At 34.7% G+C, this 19285-nt stretch overlaps 1 long non-coding RNA gene across 2 annotated transcripts in view; it reads right to left on the bottom strand.

The window, feature by feature from the left end:
- Positions 1 to 1197: 1197 nt before the first annotated feature.
- Positions 1198 to 19285, bottom strand: part of LOC136308629 (uncharacterized) — a 65862-nt gene continuing 47774 nt past the window's right edge. Inside the window, exons 1-4 of one of the 2 annotated variants that reach the window (XR_010726138.1) lie at positions 18198 to 18386; positions 12337 to 12429; positions 4830 to 4892; positions 1198 to 2492 (exon numbers count right to left, since the gene is read on the bottom strand). This is a non-coding gene — a long non-coding RNA (uncharacterized lncRNA). Of the gene's footprint in view, positions 2493 to 4829; positions 4893 to 12336; positions 12430 to 18197; positions 18387 to 19285 lie in introns of those variants that run through there. The other variant, XR_010726139.1, reaches the window with a different exon arrangement.

The following is a 19285-nucleotide window of genomic DNA, read 5'->3' on the forward strand; positions in this document are numbered from 1 at the left end:
CTGTGAGATCATGAACACCTGGCATTTGTTTAAACATTGTCAAATTCTCAAAAATAGCCGTTATTTGAACAATGATGGAAAAACATCTGTAGGATATTGTAAACTTTTTCTATGTTCATAAATTATACATTACACATCTTAAGAGCTTAGATTTTATATATTTACTAAGTTAATATTGATTATACCAGAAAGTTTGCAAAGTCTTCTTTATCACCAAATGCTGACAGTACCTAGCAACCTTACATTTCTGTGCTTTATAAACACCCTTTACTACTAATCCAAGTGCCAACAGCAATTTCTTTCCTCTTTTGGCACACATCTTTCTCCGAGCAACATGCTTATTATAAAATTATTCAAGATAATAACAAAGTCCTCATGCATGTGCACAGGCAGATAGATGGTAACTTAACCAAGAGTAAATTTCCATGACAGATAAAAATAGAAAAATTTCCAGCTATATCTAGTGATGCACACCAAAAGAATTATTTTATTGAAAACAAGATTTTATATCATTTACCATATCAATTACTTACTGTCCTACTGAGTATAATATTCCTATTTCATTTGCACTACTTTCAGTCAGTCCTACATTTACACTATTTATAATTTAAGAACTGTCAATATTTTCTAGATGGATATGATTACATGACATTGATTCTATTGCTAACTTAATAACATTTCTAAAAACTTATCTTGATAACCAGTCCAAGAGAAAAAATTTGTCATTTCTTTTTACTAGCCTAGCTCTTGAGAGCAAGCAAATTTGGTCTCCTGAACTACAAAGTAATTTTTCTAACACTTTTGTTTACAAGTTTACTAATACTGATAACAATGAATGATCAATTTTCTGCTTTATCTTGTTTCCTAGTTATAAAGTTGGTGTCTTAAGATTTCTGTTGTAGATTAAAAAGATAGAAGCAATGATCTTATCTGCTGACAATGCAACTAAAGATATTTTATTTAGCACCAAATGATATATTTAGGAATTTTAAATTCACGTAACAGAATTATATAATTTGTCTATGTACCCCAAAATGCAATGTGAACGATCATAGTTCAAAAAAAGAATTTGTGGGGAAAAAGAAAAGAAATACGATGTTTTGAATGTTTTATGTTAAACAAGTTTTAAGAGCTTTAAATTGAAAATGCATATTTCATTTCTCAATTTATAAAAATAAACCCAAAACACTGCTATTATTTAATTTTGAAAGCATCAAACACGTGAGACAGCAATATTCCACAATTTCTGGATCATCTACATTCCATAAGTGAATAGCTTAAAATAAAATTCCTATCTTAAAGAATCAATGACATTAAAAATTTAAAAAAATAGGCCCTGGCCAGTTGGCTCAGTGGTGGAGTGTTGGCCTGGCATGCAGGAGTCCCGGGTTCGATTCTCGGCCAGGACACACAGAAGAAGCACCCATCTGCTTTTCCACCCCTCCCCCTCTCCTTCCTCTCTGTCTCTCTCTTTCCCTCCCGCAGCCAGGGCTTCATTGGAGCAAAGTTGGCCCGGGTGCTGAGGATGGCTCCGTGGCCTCTGCCTCAGGCGCTAGAATGGTTCTGGTTGTAACAGAGCAACGCCCCAGATGGGCAGAGCATCGCCCCCTGGTGGGCATGCCGGGTGGATCCCGGTCGGGCACATGCGGAAGCCTGTCTGACTGCCTCCCCGTTTCCAACTTCAGAGAAAAAAAAAAAATTAAAGAAAAATATAAAAAAAATACAAGAGGGTATACATATACAATCATACAGAATCACTGACAACTGTCACAATGTCCTATTTTTCTGGATATCACTTAATTTGAAACATCACATTTTAGTATCTTAAGAGGGAACTCCCAGCATATTACCTAGAACAAAAAACAGAAAGCATTCCAACTATGAAATATTACATGTGACCTATGTTTAAAAGATACCGGAGCCCTGGCTGGATGGCTCACAGAGTGTTGTCCCAGTGCACCGTGGTAGTGGGTTCCATTCCTGGTCATGACAATGAGTACACAACTAAATGAAACAACTGAGTGAAACAATGAGTTGATGCCCCCCCACCCAATCAATAGAAAAACGTAAAAACAAGAAATGCTGTTTGTGCTTATAAATTTATAAAGGAGATGAAATAAGGTTAAGAATGTGATGTTATATGTGCTTACGAATTTGTTAAGTTAAATGATACCAGGCCCTGGCCAGTTTGTTCAGTGGTAGAGGGTCAACCTGGTATGCGTATGTCCTGGTTTCAATTCCTGGTCAAGGCTCACAGAAGCACCATCTGCTTCTCCACCCCTCCCTTTCTCCTCTCCCCTTCTGTAGGATAGCTCTATTAGAGTGAGTTGCCCAGGTGCTGATAATGGCTCAATGGCCTCCGCTTTAGGTACTAAAAAATGTAAAAAGAGCAAGGGTCCCAGATGGGCAGAACATCACCTCCTGCTGGGCTTCCTGGGTGGATCCTGGTAGGGGGTGCATGCAGGAGTGTCTCTCTGCCTCCCTTCCTCTCACTAAAACAAACAACAAAAAAAGGTAAATGATACCTATTTCTTTCTGAAATGTAGACTGCCATCTAGTCTATAATAAGAGTGTAATACCAATCTAAAAGACTTCTTTTTCTAAGACTTAGATTGAAGAAAAGCCAAGCTGGCTACCAAGGGACCAATTAAAAAACCCAAGCCTGGATTATATAGGCCTCTTTGGAGATTTGCAAATGTTTCCATTTTTGTTTTCCAGAGACAAAAATGTAAAGGGAAAAAATTAGAAAAATAAAATCGACCTGTGACATTTGGCTACTTACTCTTCAACTGGCTCATTATTAAAAGTTTTCACTATTTAATTTATATCTACCTTAAAAACTACTTATTGCCTGACCAGGCGGTGGTGCAGTGGATATAGCGTCGGACTGGGATGCAGAGACCTAGGTTCGAGACCCCGAGGTCACCCGCTTGAGTGCAAGCTCGTCCGGTTTGAGCCAAAAGCTCACCAGCTTGGACCCAAGGTTGCTGGCTCAAGCAAGGGGTTACTCCGTCTGCTGAAGGCCCGCGGTCAAGGCACATACAAGAAAGCAATCAATGAACAACTAAGGTGTCGCAATGCGCAACAAAAAACTAATGATTGATGCTTCTCATCTCTCTGTTCCTATCTGTCTGTCCCTGTCTATCCCTCTATCTGATTCTCTGTCTCTGTAAAAAAAAAACACCAAAACAACCCATAACCTCCCCCAAAAAACTACTTATTGAGCCTGACCAGGTGGTGGCACAGTGGATAGAATGTTAGACTGGGACGCAGAAGTCCCAGTTTCAAAACCCTGAGGTCGCTGGCTTGAACGCGGGCTCATCTGTTTGAGCACAGTTCACCAGCTTGAACCCAAGGTCGCTGACTTGAGCAAGGGGTCACTTGGTCTGCTGTAGGTCCCCCTCCCCATCAAGGGACATATAAGAAAGCAGTCAATTAACAACTAAGGTGCCGCAATGAAGAATTGATGCTTCTCATCTCTCTCCCTTCCTGTCTCTATCTGTCCCTCTGTCTATCTCTGCCTCTGTCACAAAAAACCCAACTACTTATCAAGTTAAATGGCTGATCATAAAGTCACGCCTTGATAAATACACATTATTTACCAGGACAGTAATGTAATGTTATGAGATAATGTACGAAAAGCATCTGAAGTATTAATTTTCATTTCAAAAAGGGCCATTCTTTGGCCCTGCCATTTGGTTCAGTGGATAGAGTGTGGCATGGCACGCAGATATCCCAGGTTCGATCCCTGGTCAGGGCACACGTGAGAGGTGTGACCATCTGCTTCTTTCCCCCTCCCTCTTTCCCTTCTCTCTTCTTTTGCAGCCTGTGGCTCTACTGGTTCAAGCTTCGGCCCTGGGCACTGAGGATAGTGTGGTAGATTCTAGTATCAACCCCAGGTGGGGGGTTTCCGGGTGAATCTCGGTCAGGGAGCATTCGGGAGTCTGTCTCTCTACCTCCCCTCCTCTCACTTAAAAAAATAAATAGATAAAAATTTTAAAATGAGGAAAAATAGAGGGTCACCCTTCAATATAAAGAACAGAAACAGTTGCACTTGAGTTTCTTTTACTTAGAGATACAGAATTAGTTTAAGAAATAGATGAAAAATGAATCTTTTTGGTATAAGGTCTGAAAAACTGATATTTTTAGGTAAATTAATAACTTGTGCATTTACCGTGACCTGGATAAGAGAGTTTTTCCAGGGGTATAATAAAATTTTCAGCTAACCTATTAGAATTATTCCCTTAGAAGTTATTATTTTCTCAAAAGTTAAAAGAATCAGTGTAAAAATGTTTGTTATTCTAAGAAAAGAGGTATGCATGTGTATATATAAAAGGAAAAAAAAGGGATTGCCTTCCTGTTTTTCTCACTGAAGTTTAACAGCTCCATTTTAAGGACTTCATGAAGAAGTCTGAAGTGTAACCTAGTGAAATATAAATTAATGAAAAACAATTTAAGTGGTGAGGCTACTTCCAAATTATAAAACATAAAAAAAATTGTTATTGAACCTGAATAATGATGATAAGAAAAGACCTTTATGTGTAAATTCCTTTGAAGGAAAAGGGTTTAAAATTGTGATTCTCAGATTTAGAGATGCTCGCTCGGGCCTGGCTGTAAAATACTTTCCCAAATAGAAAACTTTCCTATCGCAATGGCATTATTCTTGCTCTAAATTGGATTAAGAAAATACCAAACTTCAATGTGTAAAGGGTGAGGGGAAGTTAGAAAGCTATCATTCTAGGATGGTAAAAAAAATCATAAATAAAACAAAAAATGACATCAAACAACTTTTTATAGCAATGGCAGAGGGACTGTGAATTAATACTTACAAGGTAAGAATTGCTGAACTAAGCACAGGGTCATTTTGTTATGGTCTTCATTCATTATTAAACCTAGGAAAAAGATAAAGATGAAGACTTTAATAAATTTTTCACATTATATAAATTAGAATAATTTCAACTGAGGTTGACAATCAGTTTTCTGGTCCCTATGAAGCATAGAACAATCACAGATTATAAAAACCAAGAGCAGCATTTATATATTTCAGTCCAGACTATTATCATTAGTTTTGAAAACTCACTTTGCTATTAATATTACTGCCTTGAATTTACAAGTTAAGTGTAAATAATACTCATCGTCTAACTTGAAGTATAATGAACTTCTAGAGAATATCACATAACTGCAGATTTTTTCAGATAAATTCAAGATCATACCTCAAGACCGACCAACCTGTCTCACACATCACAGATATGTATGCTACTGCCAAACCTAAATATCCACATATTACCCAGTTTCAAGAATTCTATTATAATACAGTATGAATACAAAGCTTAAGGAGAAGTTTAAAAATGCAAAAGAACTCTTTGAGCATAGTGTTATAATCATTGGCCAAAAGAAAATATAGTTGTGAAATTGAATTCAAGAGTAAATAAAAGAGCAGCGATAAGAAAAATTATTTCCATTGTTCTTTACTTAGAAGAACAGGAGGAATTAAAAGCCAGTATGCAAAAGAAGAAAACATGACATCTTACCTTTAAAAACTGAAAAAATTTAAAATATCTTAGAAATTTAAGTTGGTTAAAAGGTTTGATTTTTTAAAAATGTTTTTCTAATGTGTTTTTTCTTTATTTTTTCAACTTTTGAGGCAGAGAGAGAGAGAAAAAGAGAGAGAAAAAGAGAGAGAAAAGGGGGGAGGAGCAGGAAGCATCAAACTGCCATATGTGCCTTGACCAGACAAGCCCAGGGTTTCCAACTAGGGACAGCATTCCAGGTCAACGCTTTATCTACTGCGCCACCACAGGTCTGATTTTTGAGGGGCATGTAAGTTGTAGTTTTTACATCAACAGTTAAGCACTTAATACAAGTCATAGACTGGAAAAAAAGAATAAAACCATCCATGCTCTTAGTGAAAACATTCATTCAAATTGTATATCTTCTTGTACCTTCACCAAAAAAAAGGACAGCACATTTTTTCCCCATTAATTTGAAAAAAAAAAATCAACATTTTAAATCCACAGAAAAACCAAGAGAATACCAAAATGGATTTCCACACCCTATCCCTGGCTCTCCAATCCAGCTGTATTTAATTATAATATTCTGCCATGCTCACTTTACTTAATTAAAAATTTAAAAAAATTTCTTTTAAGAAAAGGACTACATGTATAGTTGAGCCCCTTTTGCATCATATCCTGCGACCCCATTCCCCACTCTCTTGAGATACAATCACAATTTGGTATGAATTTGGTATGAATTTCCTATGATGCTTTTACATTATTACTACAAGTTCAAGTATTATATTTAAAACTATATGTTATGCTACCATCCCATATATATTATTTTTACATTGTATGTGTCCTTTTGCAACTTAGCTCTCTTAAACAGCAGTATAACAAAGAGTTCATCATATGACTATGTCACAATTTGCTTTTCTCCTGTTGCTCTCAATTTTTTCCCTATTAACCCTTTGAGTAGTATGAATGTTCATCCTCATTCAAAGGGTTAACAAAAAACTACTCAAAGGGTTAAAAATAAGTCAGTAAGACTTTTTTGCACATCTTAGTTTAGCTATGACATCTAGGACTGAAACTGTTGGTTTCACACCAATGTATATCTTCAACTCTACTAGAATTTTGTCAAATGCCCCCACAAGCAGCATAAGAAAAGTTCCCCTTTCTGTATTTTCTCTATTATTTGAAACTACATTTAAGAAAAATAGCTACTATCCAGATGAAAAATTTAAAAATTCTTAAGTGACCAATTCATCAAGTGTGGGTCTACTAAATGTTGCAAAGAAATAGACTAAAATTTTGCCCAAGGTTCTTGCATAAAAATAAAGCTCACACAATACATATTTTCCTCTTATAACTGAAGAAATGTCAAGACTTAACCTAGAACTACTGATAGAAATGATAAAATTCATAATTAGTTCTTCAGCTTAGATATACAATAACCAAAAAAGAAAAAAAGACCCAGAAAACGTAAATGGTTTATTGGTGTAAAGAATCCTCCCTTCATTTTATTTTGGGCAGTGCTTTTCAGATGTGGTGCTTCTTTAAGAAAAAAAAACAACAAATCACAGCTTGGAAAAAAATCTCAAATTCCTGAGCCTCAGCTCTAGATTCTGATTCAGCAGGTCTGGAAAAATGTTTTATTTGAGGTTATTCTGGTACAGGTAGTACACAGATACTTTACACAGTAATTAGTAAAAACAAGGTGTTTTCAGTATAAAGGATTATGTACCTAACTTTTTAATTAAGGGTCATTTAACAATTAATGTTATCTGTTAAATAACATCTATATTTTAAAGAAAACACTTCAGTATTAGGGAAAAAAGTAATCTAAATATATGGTTGAATATATTTGATTTCACAGTATCAAACTAGGTTTAAAAGAGTGGACTCATTCATCACTTCAGATAACCAAGCACATACTACAACAAAGCTTCTTTTTATAATATTAGGAGAGAACTAAGATTCTTAGTTTATTGTAATAACATTCTTCGTTTATTGTAATTAGTAAGAGAAAACATTAAGAGTGGGAGTGATTAGAGGAGAAAAATATAGTTATTTAGGTGATGTAAATCTGTGCAAATTCAAATTGTAAAAATCAAACACTCTTCTATACTATTTGAAATTACAAAGTCCTATTTTCAAAAGACTTAGAATAAGCTAAACTTGCTAAATAAAAGACATTATTTTAATAGTGAGAAAAAGTAAAGACTTAATGAGTTTCCATCACTAGTTTGCTTTGTATTTAGTTATATAAAATACAAAGATGGTCTTTTTCATTATAGTGAAATCAACAAGTTGGCCTTATTTAGACTGGGCTATAAAATATGGGCTCAGAATATGTCCTCAAATATGCTCCTAGCTGGTTATAGTCAACTTTTCTTTCCTCAGTATATTACCTAATTTGTGTTATCAGCAACTAATTAATTTTTCTCGGTCTACCAGCTTAAATGTGGAAAACATGAAACCCATACATACTTCCAGAAACAGGTTTTGAAACAGAGGAATTAAACTGAATAAAAATTATATTTACTAAAACCAGAGGAAATAGTAAAAATATTAAGTGTCTAAAAATCTTAAGTATCCACTGTTCTCTTATGCTCCTTTGGGAAGAAGATACCTTTTTTGTCAAAAAATGTATTCATTATAGCATATATGGGTTACATTGACAATTGGGCCTTTCCCACCTATCTATAGAAGCTGGTAGGTGCAGGCTCTTTGGCTATCATTATTGCATATTTGAAGCTATTAGATACAATAGCTGGGTAGTAGAAGCAATCTCACAGCCCCTGTTTCCAGCTATAAGGGACAAGACAAGAGCTGTGGTGATACTTGTTTATTCACTGTTGCTGCTGCTGAAGCAGCAAACTGAGAAAAGCATATAAAACTAATAAAAAAAATGGTTCAGCCCAAACCTACCTAGCCGGTCAGCTTACATCATTATATAATATACTTATTTAGAATGATTTTTTTTCCCTTAAAAAGCATGATGGGAAGAGGAAAAGACAAAGTTCGTGTTTTGATTAAAAGGGAACCTAAAATGTAACTAAGGAAATATATTAATAACACATGTAATGATCTGCAACTCCTAGTTTAGATCTAACTGCTCAATTATCAAACTTCCCAGTGTTTTATCCCAGTTCAGGGTAAATTCGTAAAGAGTATCTTCCCTAGCTATTCTCCTGGAGAATAAGAGAGTATCTAAGCTTTAATCATGAAATGAAATTATATTTTGCTTATAAAAAGCTCCAGGCTCCCAGGTTCCACATATCTAATCAACCCCATATGTTTGACATTTGACACTATTACCAAAGAAATAAGATTTTAGTGCATAAAGAGTTTACAAATATTCCAGCTATTTAAATTTTTTTACATGTAATTCACCTACTTTAAAAGTGCAATATTAAGCTGAAAGCTTAATATATATCAATTGATGATAAATAATATATATAGAAATTGTCAGATCTTTAAATTTAATGCTATTTATGAATTTAAAATTTTACATTTAAATGAAATTTTTATCTTCTAACACTTAGAAAACTTTTGATTCTGAAAAATATTTAAAAAGAAAAATTAGAAAATCTACCAATATTTTTATAAATGCCAGAACTGGCTGATAAATTTAAACTATTTGATGAAGAATGCTGGGTTTGAGATTTATTAAAAATATAAAATAGAGTTGTATTTTTAAAAATTTATTTACTGATTTTAGAGAGAAGGCAGAGAGACAAACATTAGTCTCTATCTGTATATGCCCTGACTGGGGATCATACCAGCAATCTCTGTGCACTGGGACGATGTTCTAACCAAGAGAGTTACATAGCCAAGGCTAAAATACAGTAATATTTAAAATTCAGGTCATCATACTTTGTAAATAAAGAACAAAAAAAATCTTTTATTTTTCTCAAAATTGAAAAAGTAAATTTTCTGCTTAGCAGCTCAATAGGAAATAAATACTACTACTAATCATAAAAAATAATTGAGGATCATAACATAATAAAATTACTACATATATGTACTTAATGTAAAAGCTATACAATAAAAAACTAATAGCAAATATCAAGGGATTTTTAAAAATTAAGACATTTACAAACAGTAATAAATTAATAAGTATATTAATCAGTATCAGCAGCTACATTTGAAACATGTTCCAAGTGACTCTAACCATGAAAATAGGAAAATAAAACTAAACCAAATTGTGTTAATGAAATATCAAGTGTGGTTTGTGTTGCTGAGAACTTAAAAACTTCAAAATAATATTTAATAGAAAATGTAAATAAATCCTCACATTAAATATTGCCTTTTGAAAATGATCAGAAAATGTAATTTTGATGCATGAGGTCTTATTTGACAAAAAAAGTAGATTAAGAATATTTGCTAGTCAAGAAAAAAAATATACACACAAACAAAGCTGCTTCAAATATTTTAGAAACTTTTAAGATAATTGTATCTATAATGAATCCTCAGCAACACTATAAAATCTCTATTAAAGAAAGTTTTTATAGCTGATAAATTGTTTAAAATATAAGTTGTCCTTAAAAATTAACATTATACAATGACAAAAATAATTTCAAGTCCATTCATACAGATATATTAAATAACCTCTACTCTAGTTTATCCAAATATTCTTTCTAAGGATAACTATTTTAATAAAATAGAAACACTACGAACAATTAAAAATTTTTCCTTAAAAACAAATTTAACCCTAAAAATGCATTTAACCAAAAATATACATTGTACAAATAAGATATAAATTTATCACTATAAAAAAAAATAACAATAAATCCTTTCCCCCAAGTGCTGACACAATGAACTCAATATACATATAAAGGCTTAGTTAGATACAGGTAAGCAGGTTTGCAAAATCCTTACAAAATATCCTTTTAAGGGGTGGTTAAAAGATGGCCAATCACACTTAGCAGTAAAAGCTCCTACTAACTTGTCTCCTAAAACTACACATACTACAAATTAGGTTCAAGATTCCCACTCTAAAAGAACTGACCAAATATAAGAAAATTATTATCTGCATTGATTCTTTTAGATGTCAAATTATTTACTAAACTCAAAATTGGAAGTTTATAAGCTAGTATATAGAGAGGACAATTTTATGATGCTAAATATTTGTGTCCAAACAATAAGTTTTGACAACTTCAAAGAACACAAATCATAAACTCTAAATTAGAAACAACTGTGGATTTACGTCTTTATCTACAATATAAACGCAAAAGCTGTCTCTCTTCACCCCATATAATTCATTAAGGTTGTGTGTAAATATACCTCAATTGAAAGCAATAAATTGAACTTGGATTTTTTGCCCCAGACACTCAGAAACCATTGTTTTAATTTTCATTTTTAATGTTCTCTAACATGTAAAACACTGATTAAGTTAGAGAGCAAATTTTCATTTTCTTCCTATTCAAACTAAGCTGCCTTTTTTTTATAACAGTCGCAAACCAAAGTTATAATTTCTAATTCTAATTCCAAATTAGAATTTCTAATTCTAATACCTTGTATTTATCTCAATCACCTACAGTATGACATCAATACCTTAACTTCGCCTTTATATAAACTGACTTCTATTAAATTTTAATATTTTATTTAATCTTAACTGTTAATAGATTCAGATTCCTGTATTATCTATCTAATATCTACAAATACAGAAACTTCTAGTATTAGTTTAGTGTTTTGGTATGTATCTCAATATTCAGAAATTCTGAAAATACACGTATGAGAATTTTCTTTAAAAATATTTTAACATTTAAAGATATTGTTTAAAGATAATACATGGCAGTTTTATGGCCATGGTAATTACACTTCACATTTAAGACTAAAATTACACTTATGAAAACAAAACTTTGTAATTTCCTTTATCTAAATTATATAAAGTATATGTTTCTAGGTAAAAAAATTGCAGTACGTTTATTTTAGTAAACCTCACTTTATCTAGCAAAGTTAAAAAAATAGTATGGTTAACTCTTTATCACATGATTAATAATTCATTATGCAAAAATTATCAAGTAAAACAGTAATATTGTTCAAGAGGTTCATTTTCATTATACCAGATTATTTAAAAAACAATTCAGAATTTTATTAGATAAGTATTTTGAAAGTTTCAACTAAAACTATGCAAATAAAAGTACATAAATATGCTATAAAAGTGGTTCTGTTATGTTTTTTGGGAGAAAAGACAGTAAGTCACTAGAAATTTTGGCATTCTACAGTGCATTTTTAAAGTCTGTAACTTTTGATATTAACGATTTAAATATTTTACTTGAAGTACATATGAGTAAGATCCTAGTTTCTGCTTAAAAAGTGGGTTTTTCAGTTTCAACCAAATTGACACTTTTAGTTAGGATACTATTTGGAATACTTTAAATGCTCTTAAAATATTCTAATTTTATCTAATTTTGTAGGCTTTAATTACCACACCACTATACCTGTCACACAGCCAAGCACCAAATTCCATTTGATTTAAAACTTCCATTATATAAGATGTAAAGTCTATTATTAAATTCTTTTACATATAACACTATAATAACAATCTTAAGAGTAAAAAAAAAAATCACTATATATATTTATTTTTAGACTAAATAATTTCAGTTGGAGTTATACTTAATACAAGATATGAGAACATCAACTATATAAAAAAAATCCTGGATTTTTTATAAACAAGAGTATTCAACTGTGGCCACTTCACAGGATGATTTCTGTGTATTAATAAATCTTCACTTATGTTTAGCTCACCTACAAGTTCTAGCTTTACCAACTGTCTAGTCCAGTTATACTGCAAAGATATAAAATTGTATGCCTTTAAAATTCATTAGTATACCTTAATCTCCTAACATGTTCCGATGCATTATGCAAGTGCTCAATCAAAGAAGTTAGGTTGTTCTCCAGAATTGGCTCTCCTAAAGGTCGAAACCTGCAATAAAAATGTCATGTATTATGGCATGAAGACACTCAACAGATTTCCGCCTCCTGCAGTTCCAAAGTGGATCCTTGAACACAGAGGTATGGTCTTCAAAATTACCTCAACCTTGCCTACATTCAACCTCCCCCCAACTAACTTGAAAATAATGTTATTTAAACAACAAAAAAAACTTCATTAGAAACACCTGTGATAATGCTTTATCATTCAAAGACCCTACAATCAGAGTAATAGGTTTCTGCTTTCATTTCTCTTAGGCCCTTAGGGCATTCATTTTCAAAGGGGGCTGGGTGCACGTGTAGTGGGTGTTAGAGAACTGGTAAAGGGGACTCGTGGGGGTGGGGGTGTGGGTGTGGGTGTTACATAAATAGATGTTAATGGTTGTGTGTTACATAAGTAGATGTTAGAAAACTGGTAAAGGGGACTCATAAGGAGATATCAGATCTGTCCTTCTAAAACTCAGAAAACCCAGTTTAGAAACTTTTAACTGCCTTTCTCCTCCAATTGTCAAATTTTTAATGACAGAAATTACCATTATCTTCAACTTTCATTCTTTGCCATGACTGAGGGAACAATGCTGGTATTCCAAATTTCTTAAGACATTACAATTCTAACAGAACGTACTCTATGTGAACCATAATGCTCTGAGTTTTCCATTTTTATTTAAAAATAGCTTAGGAAAAGAAATGAAACCAAATAAACCTTTGATCCTCTGCCACCAAATACCTGATTGTTTAATGGCACAAACCACACAACACGTATAATCCATAAACACTAATTCAAATACCATGACATTCTTAAAAATTAAAATTTCTACATAGTCCTCCTCAAAGATATCAAGTTTTCTATATTTGAGCACTCTAAAAACTAAGGCATCTTTTTTCTTTTTTTTTTAAACTAAGGTATCTTAACTTTAAAAACCACAGAAGGAAAATAGTGGACACCAATATGTACTCTATGCCAAATGTTGTTTTTAAATAGTACAAAAAACAAATTATACTAGAAATCAAGAACAAAGAAAGGTCAAATAAAGACAAATATTAAACCAAATGATAAAAGATGTATAAAAACCTTGAAATAGTAAAACTCAAATCTCAACTTTATTATAAAAGTTTATTTATACTTAGAACCCACAAGTCTTGCCAGCGCAAAAATTCTTTAGTGAAAGACAGGATTGAACAAAATATATTAAACTTCTCATAATTTGATAAAAAATACTTAGAATAAAATTCATATATATTTAATACCAATTCTAATACTGAAACTTATCTTTCTAAAAGGAAGACCTTTTAAAGCATCTCTAAGATGGTCAAGAGGGATGGGGCGGGAAGGCAAAAAGCAAATCACTTCTCCACCTGAAAGCAATATTATAGGAAGGCTTTACAGTCATTTGTATATGCAAATAATCAGACAAATATATAAACACATATTAGTAATGTGATATTCTAAAACTGATATTACTCTTATACTATTAAGACAATCAACTTTAAAGCATTAACAGTCACTAGTAAAAAATGCAAAAGAGCTTCATCTCATTTTTGACACTTATTTCAAAGAAAAGTAGTAGTTTATTACTGATTTCCTTTCATCTTGAGGGGCTACCAAATTTCAGCAAGTCATTGTTTTGAGTTCTAATTACATGTCCAAATTAGTCTCCTGGCACAGTGTTTTAAATATACTGAATAATAATAAAAAAGAACAAAAGTGCATGTAGACGAATTCCCTAAAATGTGACAATTCTTTCTAAGATGTGTTTTCTAGTTATAATCAGATCAATATTCTGTTCCTTTTAAGAAAGGGTTAAAAAGAAACCAATATGGGGATCATTAAGCTTCATTTAACAAAAGGAATAAAAGACAGGAGCTAATTTTAGGCCAGTAATTTTTAAAATATAATAGACAGATTTTTGTAGAATAAAATTTCAAAATAGTGTGTAAATTTATACTTTGATTTTTTTTTTTAACTGGAGAGAGCTTATGTATCATGTAGAAGAAATACCTAATATAGTCTTCTGGCTATTTTTTTCCTTTTTGTAGATCCAATCAACTGATTGAAATTTCTGAATTAAAGTATATATTTTGTTACATTCAAAACTGTTACTATATACCAATATGTAAATAAATAAACAGAAACAAAAATATACATAAGTCTTTACAGAACAAAAATTTAGTATACAAAGCAAGATGAAACAAAGAATCCAGAATATGAAAGTTATTTTGAAATTTTTATCCTTAGCTCTAGTTCATGATAAACATTGTGATACTAAGCTGCTTAGAAAAACGTTACATACAAATACCTGAGGCTACATTTTGTAAATGTACAACTAACACAGTTGACAGCACTAAAACAATTCTATAATTGTTTTATTTAGATTTTAAAAAATAGTAAGAAGGAAATACAGTGTACAGATATATGTTGTAGAATTGGGCACCTGAAACCTGTATAGTTATGTGAACCAGTATCACCCCCAATAAATTCAATTAAAAAATAAATAAAAATGCTAAGTACATAAAAATGAAAATCAGTGCTACCATGTAGACTGATACTTTCTCTAATTCCCTCTCCTACACAATATGTAAACTTAACAATAAAGAGTTGAGATACTGTAGCAACACCTTTCTCTACTATTTTCCTATAATATGACTTCTCTAGTCTTTATAATAAAATAGAAAATAAAATACATGATATAACAATTATAGGCATCTATTGGAACTCATACCTTTATAGCCACAAATCTAAAACCAAAATCTTCCCCTTATCTACTAAGATATCACATAAAAGGGAAAATATTTTGAATGCTGTGGATTTTATTTAGGTGGTAGTGTGCTCTCAAGCTTCAAGTGTAGTATTTTAAATAAAGGAATCCTTTTAAGAATAAAAATGGCTATTAAGCAAAATAACCCTTCACCCATCACCCCCAAAACAAACAAAAACCATAAACCAAAGCACTGAAAAAGTATGGTTAAATTTAACCAACCTGGTGGAATTTGAAAGCCTTCCTCAACCCTCAAAACTCCCCAAGTCATATAATAATTTAAATAAAAATTAAAATACACAAAATATAAAACCCGCACTAGTTCTGGTATCATAGGTAAAAATGCATTTGAAATAGAAAAGAGGTTTCCTACAATTTCATCAAATGAAATTTTGTAACGGATAATTACTATTTTCAATGAAATTTTCATGAGATGACTGAAAATAAAACAGCTTTAAAAAAAAGTAATGAACACAGGTTCTGTAATTGCAATTCATGTTATGAAGGCAATGCAAAATAGTATGATTTGTAAACTCAGGTATTCCACTTATTAATATAAATTATATTTATTGCCCTGCAGAGATGAATACATGACCTAATGTGATAATACAAATGCTGTTTCAAAATTTCAACTATTTAAAAAAGGATATAAATTTATATTAAAAAATTTTTAAAAAGGATCAACATTTATCTTGTTTATCAGTGAGTTTACTGATTTTCTTTAAAAATCACACCCGACTTTTATCAAGATACAACTAAACGGAATGACAAGTGTGGTAATAAACAGAAATATATTGACGGCTGTCTCAAGCAATGTTAACCAAATATTAACTTAAAACTAATCAAATAAGAACCACACCCACTGTTGTATGCAATATTTTCTTCTTAATAAATTTATCAAAGGAATGAAATCATATATCACCTGTGTGTACTTACCTGCTGTATTGTGTAAATTAAACTATACAAATTTCTTGTAAATAAAGTTTTTAGTCCACTGCAATGGCTAAATTAGTAAAACATTTTATATTACATGTGAAGTTTTGAAAATATATCCAATTTTTGCTAAGAATGTGGAAAAGCTCTTTAACAGTAAGAAAATGAAAGTTTCTTTTCTAAAAAAAATTCTGTAATCTGCATCTAATAAATATACGTAGTTTAAGATGAAAAATTTCTGTCAAAAGAATAAAAAATCTAAATGCTTCACTCAGTTTTTAACCAATCGACAACAGGAGCAAATACATAAGTCTTGCAATTTCTGCCAGCAGAATTACTATTTTGCGAAAATTGCCTCCACACTTTTCCTTTAATATAATTTCAGAAATCACTCAAAGTTCTTTTATGGAGAAAAATACCAACTTTTTATTTTTTTTCTTCCCGTTTTAACGTTTTGTAATTATTTCCGTGGTTCTCTAAAAATATAAATTTTTCGTAAAGTCGAGAATTATAATCTCTAGCCTTTAACATTCAAACCCCACATTCCGCTTTCTCCCAGCCAATCAGGGGATAACAAATCCAGTGTTTTGGGAGCTCCGTTACACACAATTTGAAAAACATCACATTGCCCTCTCCTATTCTCTTCGGAGAGAGATTATAAGTGAGGGCGGGTCCTCTAGTCATTACAGAAATAAAAAATCAATCAGCCGTTACACCAATTCCGGGGTGCGGGAGACTTGACGCAGGAGGCCCTGAAGAGTAAGTGGCTGCGGTTCCCCTGAAGCGTTATTCCTCTTTGCGAACAATTGAATAGCTGTAGCAAAAAGCATCTCCAGCGTATTCGCAACCCGGAGCGGTGCGCCCGAAAGGCAAACCACCACGCCAGCAAAGGGTTAATCGACTGGCGCCTTCACCGTAGAAAAGGATTCCAAATCCAATATATTTACAAAGGTCATTATCTAGAAAGTATTACTTAAAGCCGTCACTGGCTCAAATCATTCAAATTGTCGAGTAGAAACTGGGAGCTAAAAAAAAATCAATCACTAAAGGGAAAGACAAATAACATCCCTCTTCCCTCCGCCTCAGAGTCAAGCGAGTTCCCAAGAAAAGGTGGGGGTTGCAAAATTACCGCTAAATTGTCCAGGCAAAGACTTTTCGGGAGGAAAATAACAATGCTGTTTCAGATTGCTTTTCTCCTCGCGACACGTTCCAAAGACTGTAGTAAAAAGTCTAAGAAAAGTGCGACTCGGAGGAAATGGCAAAGAGAAGGAAATCGCAACTCGAAGCCCCATCTTTCATCTCATTCAAGACGCCCCCCCCCCCCCAAAGGACAACACCGGCAAAGCAAATGACAAAAATCCCAAGGAAAAAGCGAAAGTCCAGCATCTTCCCCAGGAGCCCGCTAAAACCTCAAAAGCCTGCCCCCGCCCCGTTTGGCCCAAACTGTGGAAGCGGTCAGTGCTACCCCAGCCCGGACCTGGGCGCCCGGAGCCCGAGGGCAACAGCGGGAAACTCACATTCCGAGGGCACCTCACGTTTGGGCGTCAAAGACGACCGTATACTGGGCCGGGTCCCGCACGACGGACGGGAGCCACCCGCTACTCCGAGTCCTCAATTTTCCGCCGACCTTAACTTTCTTGTCACGAGAGAAGTCGGCCGTCAGCAGGCCGGGAAAACTGCGATAAAAGACGGCTCGCCTCGGCAGTGGGGAGAGGCGCTCGTCCCTCTCCTCCTGTCAAAGGAGCGGCGGTCTGCAGAGCCCCGCCGCGCCCGTCTGGGCCCTCGGGGGTCCTGCTGACAGATCCGCTGGGCGGCGGCCACTCAGCCGCAGCCCGTCGGCGTCCCGCTCAAACTGCAACTCCCCTCCCCCACAGCCCCGTCTCCCCGCTCTCCCGCCACATCCCGCCCAACACCGCCCACTCGCAGACACCCACTTACCCCCAGCCCTATCTCTTCGCATTTTCTGTGCTTAAAAAGAAGGCGGACCAGTGCCCACTCCCTGCAACCCCCCCACCGCCTGCCGGTCCCCCCACTGCCACCTCCCGAGTCCCGCTCTGCTACTTCAGTTTCTTACCGACTGCGCCAAACCCTGCCGAGGCTCCACGAACTGCCCTTTGCTCGTAATAATTTTTGGCGATTTTTAAAGTGATTTTTCGGTGGGGTCCTAGCGGAGATATACTCTCCGACAGGTTATCCCATCTCTTCCGCTAGATTGATGGGATCAGGCATCACTCGAAAATGGCGCCGAAAGCGCTGAGGCTCCTCATTCAAATTCGTTAGAGCCAACCCCGCCACCCCGGGGCATGCCGGGAACGCGGGCTGTCTTCAAAGCTGTCAATACCGCTTCCAGTGCCCCCCTTCTCTTGCTTTCCCGAAAACTTTGCGCACGCGCCGACTCCTCCCACACCTCCGCGCCTCGCACATGCGCAGGATTATTGCTGTTCGCAGCTTTCCCGACGCTTCCTTGATGGAAATCCTCCTACCTCTTTTCCTTGCGCGTGCGTGCAGGTCCTTCTTTACTCAGGCTGGGTGGTAGAGGGACTGTGTGTGGAGTGTGGGCCGAAAGGTCCATGGGCGATCTGTCAGTAGGTAGGCATTTAGTCTACTGTTCGAGGAAAACAGGTAAGGGTGCAGCTTAATTGAAAAGAACAACGGAATGTGTCTTCGAGACCATCTGTATTGCATGGATACACATGTACTTAAAACAGCCCCGCCTCTGTACCCAGCTCTTTCTCTATGTCAACGCTTTACAGGAGCTATCGCACTTAAGCCTCAGAACAACTTTATGAGGTAGGTACTATTATTATTTTCAGTTTGCAGACCAGGAAGCTAAGACTCAGAAACTTTAAGTGATTTGCATAAAGGAGCACAGACCGCCTAAATATGGGGATGTCCGTATTTGTCAGATTATGGAGACGAAGACCTTGCTGTGCGATCCAACCTGAACACAAACAGGGGGTGTGGTTTCCCCAGCTGAAGACTGTGCGCGCCTGCCTGCCTGCCTACTTGCAGTTAAGGAGTAGTACATACAGTACGTACTTAAATTTGCCCGAGTGCGTCCCGGCCCTGTTGCGAAGGCGCTTTCATGGAACCCAGTTTTTCTCACCATCTTTATTGTCTTTAAGCATTCTCTCGCTTTGGACTAGGTGAATGGACAGTCTT

The sequence above is a fragment of the Saccopteryx bilineata genome, chromosome 6 (genome assembly GCF_036850765.1).
Source record: "Saccopteryx bilineata isolate mSacBil1 chromosome 6, mSacBil1_pri_phased_curated, whole genome shotgun sequence".
NCBI classification, from domain to species: Eukaryota; Metazoa; Chordata; class Mammalia; order Chiroptera; family Emballonuridae; genus Saccopteryx; species Saccopteryx bilineata.